This window comes from Battus philenor, unplaced genomic scaffold (genome assembly GCF_028537555.1).
Source record: "Battus philenor isolate CCGP_79_NKW_IND1 unplaced genomic scaffold, ilBatPhil1.0.hap1 SCAF_1, whole genome shotgun sequence".
In the NCBI taxonomy this organism is placed as follows: Eukaryota; Metazoa; Arthropoda; class Insecta; order Lepidoptera; family Papilionidae; genus Battus; species Battus philenor.
This window is the reverse complement of record NW_027181661.1, coordinates 4,489,137-4,502,976: the sequence shown is the minus strand read 5'-3', so window position 1 is coordinate 4,502,976 and position 13,840 is coordinate 4,489,137.

Sequence of the window (13,840 nt, the reverse complement as noted above, 5' to 3'; positions counted from 1 at the left end):
CCTGCACCACGCTCCCACGCCCCGCTCCGGCTTCGCGATCCCACGCACCGCTCTCACATCCCACTCCCGCGACCCGCTCCTGCGTGTCTTTTACGAGGCAAATTTCCATGACCTATGCCTATTTGAATTGTAAGATTTCACTATAGAGTACCTGAATATGATTCTAGTTTCTATCAAATTAGGCTCTCATGGCATTCGTCTCATGTCAATTTTCCAAGCAAACAAAACGTGTTTTCATTTTGGTACGCAAAATATCGGGTTCTAGTTTTTTTTGAACTACCTTAACTTATTACAAAACTGAATTAGTTTCAGTTCAATTTCTTACAAGCAAACTTTTTAATATCTCTCAGGATTGATACAATTCAACAATAATATTTAAAATACTATAAACAATGCGATAGATATCAAAAGAAAGGACTTAAAAATTATTTGTTTACATTTTATTTATTACAGCATAATGCGTCGTCGCTACTAAATATACGCGTAACAGTTATAAACGCTTGAGATACCTGAAAATACAGTACAACGACGAGATAAACGAGATAGTTTACATTCATTTCCAACCTTTTCTATTTCTTCATGATCACGATGTATTTTCCCTAATAACCAAGTCCATCTGATGTCTGTAATAAATCGCTGTTTGCAGTGAGATTGCCATTTAGACCTAATATTCTGTCTATTTAATATCGTTAATTTTTTATATTCTATATTGACGGTATATAAAGAATAAATAAATAAACATATTTTTAAAACACTTTAATTTCTAAAAAAAACCTGCATAGGCGTGGAAAAAGACTATAAAACGCCCACGGCTATAACAGTAAATATATTCATCTACCTAAATGTAAAATTAGCAATAGTAATGAATATCAGCTGAGTATTTGTGGTCCATCTATAAACCAAATTACGCGATCATTATTCAAAATATTCCACTTACATCGTGCGTGCAATCAAATGTTACTAAAATGAAATATGAACACAACTCATAACGTGAGCTTATTGCATGCTGAGCTTACTATACCATAAAGCTTTCAAAGTTTATACAACTACTAAATACGGACAGTAATGTTAAAAGACTGAATTAGCTCATAATTGAAGTTGTAAAAGATACCCTTTGTTTTAAAATTTGAACGTCTATCATTGACTAATATATTTCTTAGACACACAGACATCATAATCATCATTATGTGAGCCGATAAATGCCAATGCAAGGCATAGACAACGACCGCTAGGTTAACCGGTTTTGCCCTGTCAGCATCCAGTGACTTCTTAATACCTTGACTATGTCGTCGATCTACTTAATGGGCAGCCTAACTACGCCACGTCTACTGTCTCATCATAAAAAAAACACTAGCAAATAAAAATACATTTCAGCAAATATTAAAACTGGTGCATACTCTAATAACAAACAAACACATAATATTCACTTAAATATGGTACAATAATATCATGGTCCATATCATGGCAATCGGTGTAATAAAAAAATTAATATACTTAAGTAATAAATATGGCAAAGAAAATAAAAACTATGTAATCTAGTCATGAAAATCATCTCGCTCTCTTTGTTGAGTGGGTTTAATAAGTAAACTAAATAAATGCGCCAAAAACTGAGCAGAAATTTTTAATCTTAATGTTTTTGTAATGTAAGTATATGGATTATATTTATGGATACACTTGCTGTCCGAACCTACTTCATATTGTTATAAGTTTTTTACCGGCAATCCAATAGAAAAAAATAAATAAAAACTACATATTTCATAACGACCACATTATTCGTCGATCTTAATAATAAACAACGATGTAATACAAGAATATTTTTTCAGTTTTTTAAACGACAAAACTTTAATAATGATATGAATCTTCTTCTTTTCAATCTCCGGCCTCCGATCTTACGATACCCGCAACTTTAACTTAGTCATCAGTCCGCCTAGTGGGGGCTCTAACAACGTCGCTTTTAAAATTTACAAAATAATTAAAAATTTCGATATTAGTTCGTGCCTTTCTCGACTTTTGTACTTATCAACATATTTATAGATCAATTTTTATATATGTAAGATGATACGTTACCAAATGTGAAATATAAAAAATTTATATACATTAAGGTACAGAGTAGATTGAAATACAAATTTTCCATGTAATTTTAACTAAAGTACTCGATATTGGAGTAACGACGAAAAATATTAAAAGTTCATAAATTGTGTAGCACTCTGTAGCCGTTCGTAGCAGACACGTAGCAATGAGCTCGTAGCACTCGAATATAACTGAACATAGCTTGACTAACGAATTTTCGAGTTCTTATCAAAGACCTTTTTGGAATTCAAGTTAAACTATAGTGCTTCCGAAACCGCTGTACCGCGTCTTAGCTATTCGCCAGACGAGATGGAGGAAAGTATCGGCCGCTCCATTCCGTTAGTGCACCTCAACTCTCAGTTCCCCCTCGCCGCGTTTTCAGAAGGTGCAATATAACGGTTCCGGTCACACTATAGCGATCTCCCTACACACACACACACACACACACACACACATATATATATATATATATATATATATATATATATATATATATAGCGTGCGTGTGTGTGTGTGTATGTTAATATATAATATTTAGGTGGTTATATCATTAATTAAAAGTCCTAAAATACAACTATCATTGTAATATTTTTGATACAATATGTTTTTGTTCGATTATACGCCAATACTTTCAGCCCACAAACGTCCTCTTCAAGTCGTGGGACTTCTTCGGGAATCGAACTCAAGACCTACGATTACGAGGCTCAGTTCTCCACCGCCGGGCTACCACTGCTCAGATTACATCCTACCACGTCTTTATATGATTTTAGATGAGGTCAAATATCAACGAGAAATACAACAGAGAATAGAATGTTACAGTTTTGTCTTCTTTTTTTTCACTGTTTTCCATTTTCTTTTTGAGGTAATATTCTACCAAAATAGTTATAAAAACTTTTCTTTGCTTATGAATAACAAATTAGACTTATTGGTCTTGTCGTTCTCGTTCTTCACATTTATATCTGGAGATTCATTTACATAGACAGATAATAATTTTAGTGTAATACGGCTATGTTTGGAAAGGCACTCTAATCCTGTTTCTACAAACTAAAAAAGAATAAAAAATTATGAGACGATTTTAAAGTAGGAAAAAAATGAAAGTACAGGTTTCAGTTCTCTTTATATTAAAGAAAAGCTTTTAGGTTGCATTTGCTAACGATGCTTTTAAATTATATAAATAACTTAAGTCTTAACGAATTAATTAGAACCTTTCGTCAACAAAAGTGCATTAGTTTAATTTGTTTTGTTTTGTCTGGAAGACTAGATGAATCACATAAAACGGATAAAAATAATTCCGCTAGCATTTCGCAAATATAAAATGAAATGAAACTGGTGCCCACTCAATGTAAACTACTGTATCAACAGGTATTTACACGCGTTAATTGAACAAGTTTTGAATTACCGCTGCATCGACTCAGCTTTCGTGACTCAACATGACCTAAATGTCATTACTGTTACTGTTACCACATCTTTATAACGCACTTTCTGTTTGCCATTATATATTATTATTTTGGTATAAGTGACTATATTACAGTTTTGTAGATTAAAATATTATAAGCAGGCCAAAAGAGCACATGGCTTTTACACTTATTTCCAATTATTTTCTATTGATTATCTTATTAAAAGGCGACAGACCAATAAAAATTGCAATAAAAGTTTTGGTACTATATTATCATTACGTTATTCATTATTGCCGAAACCAGATTCCAGAACCAGAAATCTTGATAATTGTATAGGGTGTACCTGCAGCAACAGCAAATGAGGATAGGATAAGCTCGGCAGAAATATAGGATAGGCTCCCCACTAGATGGAAGAACGAAGACACTAGATTCGAGCAGCGCAAGTTTTGTCATCGTAACGATCATTGGGGAAGACATATGCCTTGCAGTAGGCACCTATCGGCTGAAAAAAAAGAGAAAAAGATCTATACGTTCAACCTTTTATACATGTGCAATATAAAACCAATAATCGTGTATAATATATATATATATATCGATTTTTCTAACTCCTTATATCCTTATCTTGATAACTTTAAGGCTACCATATAAATATTAGTTTTTAATCGACGAACAAATAATGATTTTAAAATGTTTAATAAAGTTAAAGTATATATGTAGCTCATTAGTTATGTTTATTGAATACTTTCTTAAGAAAACAATGATTAAAGAAATTTCAATAACGCATAAAAGTAATTTTATTTATATTAAGTTTACCAAAAATAAAAATTACATTACAAAAAATCGAATTAAAAGTGTAACAACAAAAGTCAACACTACACGTATGAAGTACCTCTATTATGTACAACCTAGGTGTAATTGAAATCGATCTATCGTTTTTCGAGAAGGTATTTTAAGTAACTAAGATAGACTACGAGTCGGCAAGTACGGCGTAGGACGCCGATAACGTGGGCAGATGACTTTGTTAAGGTCATCGGAAAACGCTGAGTGCATGCTATTTCCAACCTGGCTCATTGAAAATCTTTGGAATAAACCTATGTCTGGCAATGTACATCCTATGGCTAAAATAATGATAATGAAGACAAATATTGTATTCCTACTTATTTACACGTTTTTACATTCCGAAGTATTATATGAACGCAAAGTTGACGACAGCTTTCGAGGTCTGACATAATAAACACACTTTAAGGGGTAACTTTATTTGTAAAGGTCGCGCATACGGGAATCTCTTAATTAATTATTCGTACTACTAATACAACATGTATCATTCGTCTGCAAACTCTGACTGCTAACTGTGAAATCCCCTCACTTCACACGGGCAACCTTTTTCATAATCAATGTTATTATATCAGCCGACAGATGCCGACAGTAACTTCGTTTTTTTTTAAGTTTCGCTCATTATTTATACAGTAGAATAACCGTAAAAATTTGGATCCCGTTTTTAAACAATCGTATATTTATTTTACAGATTGTTTAGAAACCAGGGCAAAAACTTTATAGTGATGAATCTATAATTGTTCACCATCATCGTTATATAAGCTGATAGACGCCCACTACATTGTATCACTACAAGGCCGTTACCAAAAATGGCCACGATTACCGGTCTTGCGCTAGCCGTCTAGCGTCTTCCCATGACCTTAACAATGTCGTCGGTCAACCGGGTGAGAAGCCTACCTTAGAGACCTTTAAGCCCGAACGAGCTAAGACCGCACGATCCGTGTGTCCCTTCCACTGCCACTTTACAAGCAATTTTTCGAGTTAAAATTCCAGTCAACTTGTTACAAATTTGGATTTTAAATCAACAATTTTTTTTATTTATATCAATACTAATATAATTAAAAATAAAGTGATATCTAACTCAGTTTAAATTTAACAGTAATAATTTTTTTTCAATTTTAGAAAAACATATCTTTCACAATTGTGACAATGTACTAATTTTTAATCAATTAAAAATATTATAAGGAATAACTTTACAATTAATAATTTAAACTATTTTGTCATATCATAATGGTCTACGCAAATTTGAATTCTATAAATATCCATCTTAGGATCAATTATAAAAAATACGGATACCATTGAACGTATTTTACCACGTGGCGAAATAAGAAAAAGTAAACGTGGATAAGCCAGCGTCGACATAACACAAAGCCTTGTTAATGGTTAGATTTTTTATGCATCCTGTATAAGGCGATATCGAATCACAGGACTTTTTTATTCGTATATTTATGATATAAATATCATAAGAACAAAACGAACATGACTTGACGCACAATTAAAACTATGGCCGCAGAGGCAGCAGACCTGTGATGCCAGCCTCTGTATATTCTGTGGCTAATTTCTACTATGCTGTCATTACTAACTGAACCTTCAATCATCTATGGGTAGTCCGTAGCAAAGCAATTCTTCTGATTTTCCTTGTTTGAAGTCGATTCGGTCTCTATATGTGATCGTGATATATTTTACCAAAAACCTAATAAAACGGATATGTTCTTGAAGAGAGTGTTATGAATATTACTTAGATAAATGACAATGTTTAAATTTCACCCAAACCATCATTGGAGCATTAAGTGAAAATACACTAAGAAAAATATTTTGTTTTTATACTCTTATTCATAATATATTCTGATTCATATAATTCTTTCACTGATTTCTTAATACTTCGGTTAATAATTATAAGTCTTTAGTACTCTCAGTGTAGTGTAAAGTGTATGTGTATATAAACAACTAAGCTAAGGCTAGCAAATGAATCGTCAAAGTGGCGAATAAATTAAGATTTTAATTCACCTACACAGTGCTTCTACAAACTGAATACGTAAAGATGTTTGTAAAAAAAAATAAACCACGAATTGAATTGTAAAATTTCCTTAAAGTTTCATCTTAAATAAAATATAATTTAATAATAAAACGCGAGTTATAACATCAAATCGACATCATTGTCAATTCAGCCCTAAAATGTCCACAGTTGGATATTAACCCCCTTTTGCTTACATTCTCAAAAGGACCGATTAGAAGCAGCTCGTATCCAGCGCCTTCCAACTACTTTAACGCGGCTGTCTGTCCATTAAAATAAATCAAGAAAGGGTTTCGCATCTCACGGCTAAAAACAGGATCCGATTAGTTGATACATGTTTCGTCTAATAACAATGTCAACTCTACAGTTTTAAAAAATAAAAATTTATACACTTTTTTATATTAATTAAAATAATGTTGTTTTGAAAAATCATGGTAATTATATTAAATAAAACTCTACACTTTCGCAAGTTGCAATTCTACTTTCAGGTACTTTAATCATTTCTGTTTTTCGTTCATTACCTGAAATTTTACAAATTAAATAACAGGACGGGAGCTACTTGCAATCTAAGTTACTCGTTTCTTCGAGAAAATAAAACTTGAATAAATAACGCATGCGAAGTTCGAGACGCCCCTTAGAGAATTACTTTAGTAAAAAGAAATTGCAATGCAATATACCAGTATTCGTACGGAATACTGCTGAAAATTTAATAACAATGAACTTGAACTTGAACTTGAACTTGAACTTGAACAAAGGTTGTTGAGAAAAATAATTTAAAATACTGTTGCAACACAAACACACCTTTGCATTTTTTTAGATCCTTATACGGAATAGAAGCGTATCTTCTCATCACTTCATAGATTCGTCGTGTGGACGAAAAGTTTTAGGAAAAAGGGCTGAGTACGATGCTCCAAGCTGACAACGTAGCAGGTTCATGGTAGCCACATTACAAAGAATTGACGTTTTTCTTCATCGACCAGTTTCCTCTTCCTATCTAACCAAACCTAAATAATTTAGTCAATATTCGTTTTTGACATTCCTCAATGTATTATTCTGAATGTATTTCTTGAGAGGTATTAAATAATTCACATTGGATAACATTTAATTTTCAAACGTTTTAAAAGCATTTTTTGTAACATTTTAGATAGTTAAATAAAGTTAATTTTGTTTTATTATAAATCATATGAATATTTTTTGTTACTTTAAGTACAAAAAATGTTAAATAAGTTTGAGTAAGCTGACGTGTATTCATATATGACAGAGGGGATACATCTCAACTTCAATAAAATATTAGTAATAAAAAAAACTTTCACGTAAGTTCCAAACCAAGCTCGATACTTAAGTAGCCGAAGTAATACATACCGACCGGTATAAATGCAATAAAACTGTGCGCAAAAAACTAAAAAGGGTGACGATTTAATTAGATTTTAGTATTATAGTAAATTGGATTTTTAAAGGTATAATAAAAGTAATTGGTCTATATTTACTTTATAAAAAGCTTTAGTGGAAGTGATCACAAAAATTATTTACTGAGGTAGTTGTGGACTCTTCGAGAGTCGCGTTTGAATTCCTCATAGCCACGTATTTAATGTCATATTGAATTAACTAATAATGGCATCAGCAGGAACAGTTGGAGCCCAACGGTAGAAGACAGAGATGATCGTAGATCCCGAATCTAACTTCAGGCATCACACTTTGCGCATTAATTATATTACCACTGCTCACAAACAAGTTTCCAGAGAATGGACAACAGCGTTCTTAGCGTACCATAATACCACACTGTAATCTCATCTCTGCTTACCATAATACCTCCTGCCAAGCGTGGCGATTATAGTATATCTTACGAAAGATATCTTTAGAGGAGGCATATGCCATGCAGTGGACGTCTAAAGGACCAAATAACGACTGTTTCTTCAAGATATCGATGTCTAAGCTATTTCTAAAATTATGAAGGTATTCTTTTTGAATGCTAAGTGCGCTTATTAGGAAATAAATGATATGCAGAGAATAGTAGTGGACAGTAATCGCGTCCCATAATACCACACTGCGATCACCAACCCGCCTGCCAAGCAGATATGTTTTAGGGATACATATGCCTTTCAGTGGGCGTCTACAGGCTGAAACGTCGAATAATGGCATCTTTGAATTCAATTTAATTCTAAAACCTACACAATTGGTTAAATCTGACATTATATTTATGACGCATACAATGGCTCGCTATAAATGATTTAATCTCTAAGAATAACGAATCGACTAATAAGTTATTCCGATGATTGATACTTTGAAGATTCTTGTGGAAAGGAGAATATTTCCAGAAACTTAATCACAAAGTATTTATGGCGTGTTTCTCTATTAAATGTACTATACAAAGGCAGAATAAAAACTCTTTGCGTTGACATTTAGGCTATTGTTTGCGTTCCCCATTTCTCAACGCACACATGTGGTTAGTTGCCGGTATCTTTTGTGTTTTAAAGATATTTGATTCCAGTCTATTGGAATATAAGTAAAGGATTTTGCTATTGTTCTCGTTGATTTTATATCTGTTTTTACAATATGTTATTTACCCATTTCTTTAATTTCTTGTAAAATTATATTTTTAAATTATTATGCGTAATATAAATATATGTTAAGACTTCCCTTTTGTTTTTGCTTTTACCTATAAAATAAATTATTAATGTCTTTTAGTTATTATCTCTTTTATATCCTAATGCAGGTACTAAAGTACTGTATTTTTTTTAAAAAAACTTTAGCTACTGTATATAAAAATATTACCACGCTATGATGAAACATTATCTTGGATAAAGTGAATGGTTCAAGGTCGCAGAGCTTTGTTATGGCGACGTCGTGTAAACGTCCCCACTGATTTGCCTCCGCTTCTGTGAGTTCGACGTATCTCAATAATGACAGAGATAACAAGGGTGTATGAGATCCATTTACATGAAGTAAACCTAATAATTAAGGCTGCATTGCTAATAATACACAAATAAGTAGAGCAAGAAATATTTCGTAGCATAGTTCTAATAATGCTGGCGTTTAATTGTGATATCTGATTTTAATAGATATAGGCGACGCGACGTGACGGCTGACTCTGAAGGTATAAACTATTGATGTTTATGGTAGTGGATTATAATTCATACAAATTATAATATATCCTTTACTTTTATATCGTCGTTTGAGCCATACATCCACTGCAAGATATAGGCCTCCACAAAAGATATTTATGGGGGGATATACCATAATCACCACGTTTGGCAGGTGAGTTAGCGATCGCAGTATTATATTATGGTACGCTTAGTATGCTGTTTCCCATACACTGAAAACTTGTTCGTGAGCAGTAACAATACCATATAATCAATATGTGATTTATACAAGATTTTGTCCCGGGAATCAAAACTGCAATCTACGATCGCAAGACTGAGTCCTCTACTGCTGAGCTACCACTACTCACTGGAGAAATACTTAAAGACTAAATGTAATGATATAGATATCTCGTATATATGTATATATAGTATACATGTAAGTACTATATGTATACGTATGTACCATATCATTTAGATATAGCATACAGGTATATATTTATATACTTTATTTATACGTGTATTTATTTATTTAAGTATTTATTTAAAAAGAGTTGTTATCCGCTTAACCTTGCAGCTTTGACATCCTACGAAAGATTTACACTTTAGTTTTAATGTTGTTATTAACAATCATTCCCGGAGCCGGATAATTGATGCTTTAATGTAACTTTCTTTGATACAGCTTCTGAAAATCCCGGCACACGAAACACAAATTTAATTCTTGCTTGTTAGTTTTTTAAAAGGATTTTATATTTTATTGTATTGTATCATTGAACGTAGCGTTCTTCGTAATAATTTATGTAAATTTTATTGAGTAACGACCTATTACCGATAAAATAAAATAAATATTTTTTGTAAAAATGTATCGAACGAATAAGAAAAAATCAGTGTAGATATAGTAATAAAATTACATAATATATTTATATAAAACGAGTTATTGTACTTTACAGCTTTTGATTTACGTTTTATTTTTATTTAATTTCTTAGACAAATATTACTAATAAGATTTAAGCTGGTTATATTCAATTGGTTCTGGACAGTTAGGCTTTCTGGTTTTTATAACTTCCTTGGACTAATGGCCCGCGCATTTGAAATCCATGAGGTAATAAATAACAAAAAAATCTAAGTCTTATTCGTCGCCTGACGTATTGTATTGACTAATCGATATATACCAGATTCATGGATAATGATTTGAATCTTTTCTCCAGAGTTGGAAGACGATTGGTTTGAGTCGCAAATGCGTGAGGCACTACGTCGCGTTTTAAAACTGATTTGGTTGTCGTTCGTGCACTGACAGATTTAAGCAGGTGAGATGAGATTATGACGTTTTAGACATTCTAGAGTAAGTGCAACGTAAGCTGTCCTCTCTCGTGGTGCATAGAAAAACAAGTAAAGGTCGTCCTAAGATGCGTGGAGCAGACATCTTCAAGCTGTTCACTTTAAATCACTGGATATCCTACGGCTGGTGGTGATGAATATATCAAACAATTTCAATCAAATCGAGTTTTTCTTCTCATCGTCCAAAAATAAAGTTTTCATTCCAAATAAATTTTAATTATACTGTTATTATTTGACATGTTTTTAAAAGTGTATTTAAATTCTTTAGAATTATCATCATCTGAAAAAATAAGGACAACGTTTGCACAAATTTATTTAAGATGCTTTGTTTTAATTGTATAATTTTAGCTGCAAGGCTAGTATTATAAGGAGCTAACGAAACCGCTTGCGATGATATGAGGCATCGGTCAGTCCATTCTGTTAGTTTTCCGCGCTTATCCTCTTTTTTCTTCGACCTCCTCATACCGCACTTTCCTTGGGCGTACGGTACCTTCGGAAGCACTCGATGTAAGAGTTTATTAAGCATAAAGTAAAATGTAGTAATAAACTGTAAATAAATTTTATGGTCCAGTAATCTTTTACGTTCAATATATTTTTCAAAATTTTATCACAATAACTTAATACATAACTGTGATATAATTTTTGGTAATTTTACTTTGTTAAGTCAATTTTTTTTAAATGTCCAGTTTATAAAATTGTCTTGCGTGGCCGTAAATAGTGTCCGAAAATTCTTCTTATATTCGCTTTCTCATTTTTTTTTATTCTATTTTTTATATTTCATTATTTTCATTCTCTCAAGCGATGAACGCGGCGCACTGCATGACGTAGATTTTCCCCAAAGACCGTCTGGATTGCTGGACTTGTACCGCCCACATCCAGCGAGTTCCCGCATCACTATAATATCGATCCAAATAGCCCACCCACGCTTTATTGCATCATGAATTTTAAACAAGCTCCAAAAGTATGCGACATCTTTGTTGGTGTATTTCTCTTTGTTTGGTGTAATAACAATATAAGAATCATTTCCATATAACTCTATTTTGACTTGACGTTTATTGGTGGAAAATCGTATATATTATGAACTCTTTTAATTCATAGCTGATTGATGGAATATTGATTTAGATTTTAATTTAAAATAAACATTTATTCACTTGTGAATTTAAAAGTACTAACATTTAACCCTTTTGTTTACGTAAATTTTAATAATTATAAAAAGCAATGCTTTTCACAATTACAATCCATATCTGTCATTTAATATGTAAGTTTCTCATTGAAATGATAACTGTCACCGGCGCATTCACACGGTTTTTGGCGAAAGTTAGGTATTAACACTTATATAAAATTATGACAAGTTGTTACTCAAACATAGTAAATGAGTGAAGCGTTAGAAAATAAGTAAATCGTTTTGTATTTAATGTATAGACATATTTTATGTATACTTATAATACGCAAATTAAATTTATAATTATAGTAACAAAAACGCCATAAACATAAATATAAAATGCCCTATAACAAATATATAATATCTGCGTGTAAGTAAATCTTTAGATGAAATAAACTTATCGACCTTAAAGAAAAGCTATTACGTTTGTATTTCAACATTGTTAATAAACATCAAGCAAAAAAATTGTTTAAATGGTAAGGGTTATTGGGCAGATAGTTGCTAACATCACACAATTCAATTATATATATCCAGTTATACACTTATATATATTTAACTACAGTTCAATAGAAAAATATGAAAAAATAAAACCAGCTTCTTTATAACTCTCTTTTCCAAAAATTGTAAATATGATGGTGTTTTATGTATAGGTAATATTTCTGTTTAACAGTCATTTTATTCGCAGCTCGTTGTGAAAAAAGAAACAGACAAAGAGTAAATATTTTCGGTGAAAACATCAATAATTATTTTCAAACAAAATTTTGAAAATTATTCAAAAATCAACCTATCAAAATTAAAATAATCCTCTATGGTGCCAAAATTAAGCAATATTAAGAAAATATCATCACCAAAATCAGAGATTCATTCCCGCACATTTTAATCAAAAATTAATGATCTCTTCATATATGTGAGAGAAAAATGGTTATCGGGCAACATCAAGAAAGAGTTGACACTGACAGGAGATGTCACCGAGGCTGTCAGATTTGCGATGACCAATATACGAGTGCCGTTGTTTAATTAACATTCTTGGTAGAATATATGTTAAAAAGTTGTAGTAAAATAAGTTTAGTAGTAAATATGTTTAAAATATTTATGCATTTTAATTTACCTCAACTTAAAAATCAAAGGCTTCTTCCGAGTTCTGTAAGCATAAAATGTTTTGTAAGAAACCCAACACATTGCACCGGTGCACAACGTAAATTCTATTTCGATACAATAAAATGAAAGTCGATCTACGTTTTCAATTCACACGAGAAATAATATTTCATAATAAATTTATTGCAATACAAAGCAGTCGCAGCGTTGTTTACACATGTCTGTGACATTCAAATCTTTTAGAACTGGCAACTTTTAAATAATATTATTTAAAAAAATAAATATCATGTACGAAAAAATAACCGTTTACTTATCTTTTTATATAATTATATTTACACGTATTGATCCTCTCGTTAGTTATTTTTATAAACGAATACTGGCTTAAAAATTTAATACCAACAGAAATGTGGGTTCAAAACGTGAAAATTTTAACAATTTTCTTTGCGCCTCAGTAATAAAGTCAGATTTTGATCTATCAAAAAAGCTAATAGATTAAAAGATACGTCATATATTTTGACCGCTACTCAATACGCCGTCACGTTGATTGATTCCATGAAATAGTTTTGAAATGAACCTCAGTTGATTGAATCACACACGATGAAATGTGATTCTGTTACAAAAATTCAAAACTCAAAATATTTTTTTAGGATTATAAGTGATACACGACCACTGTGTAATTCTGTGAAATTCACAACATAGTTCATCATCCTGTTTAAAATCTCAATTTTGCACCGCACGGAATTACTTTTATTTTTTAAATAAAACAATAACATATAATATGTTATGCCTTCAAGTTTCAGAAGAAATGGTGGCCCCGTTGGTGAACACCGTGGTAAAGCCTCAGGAAAGTGGG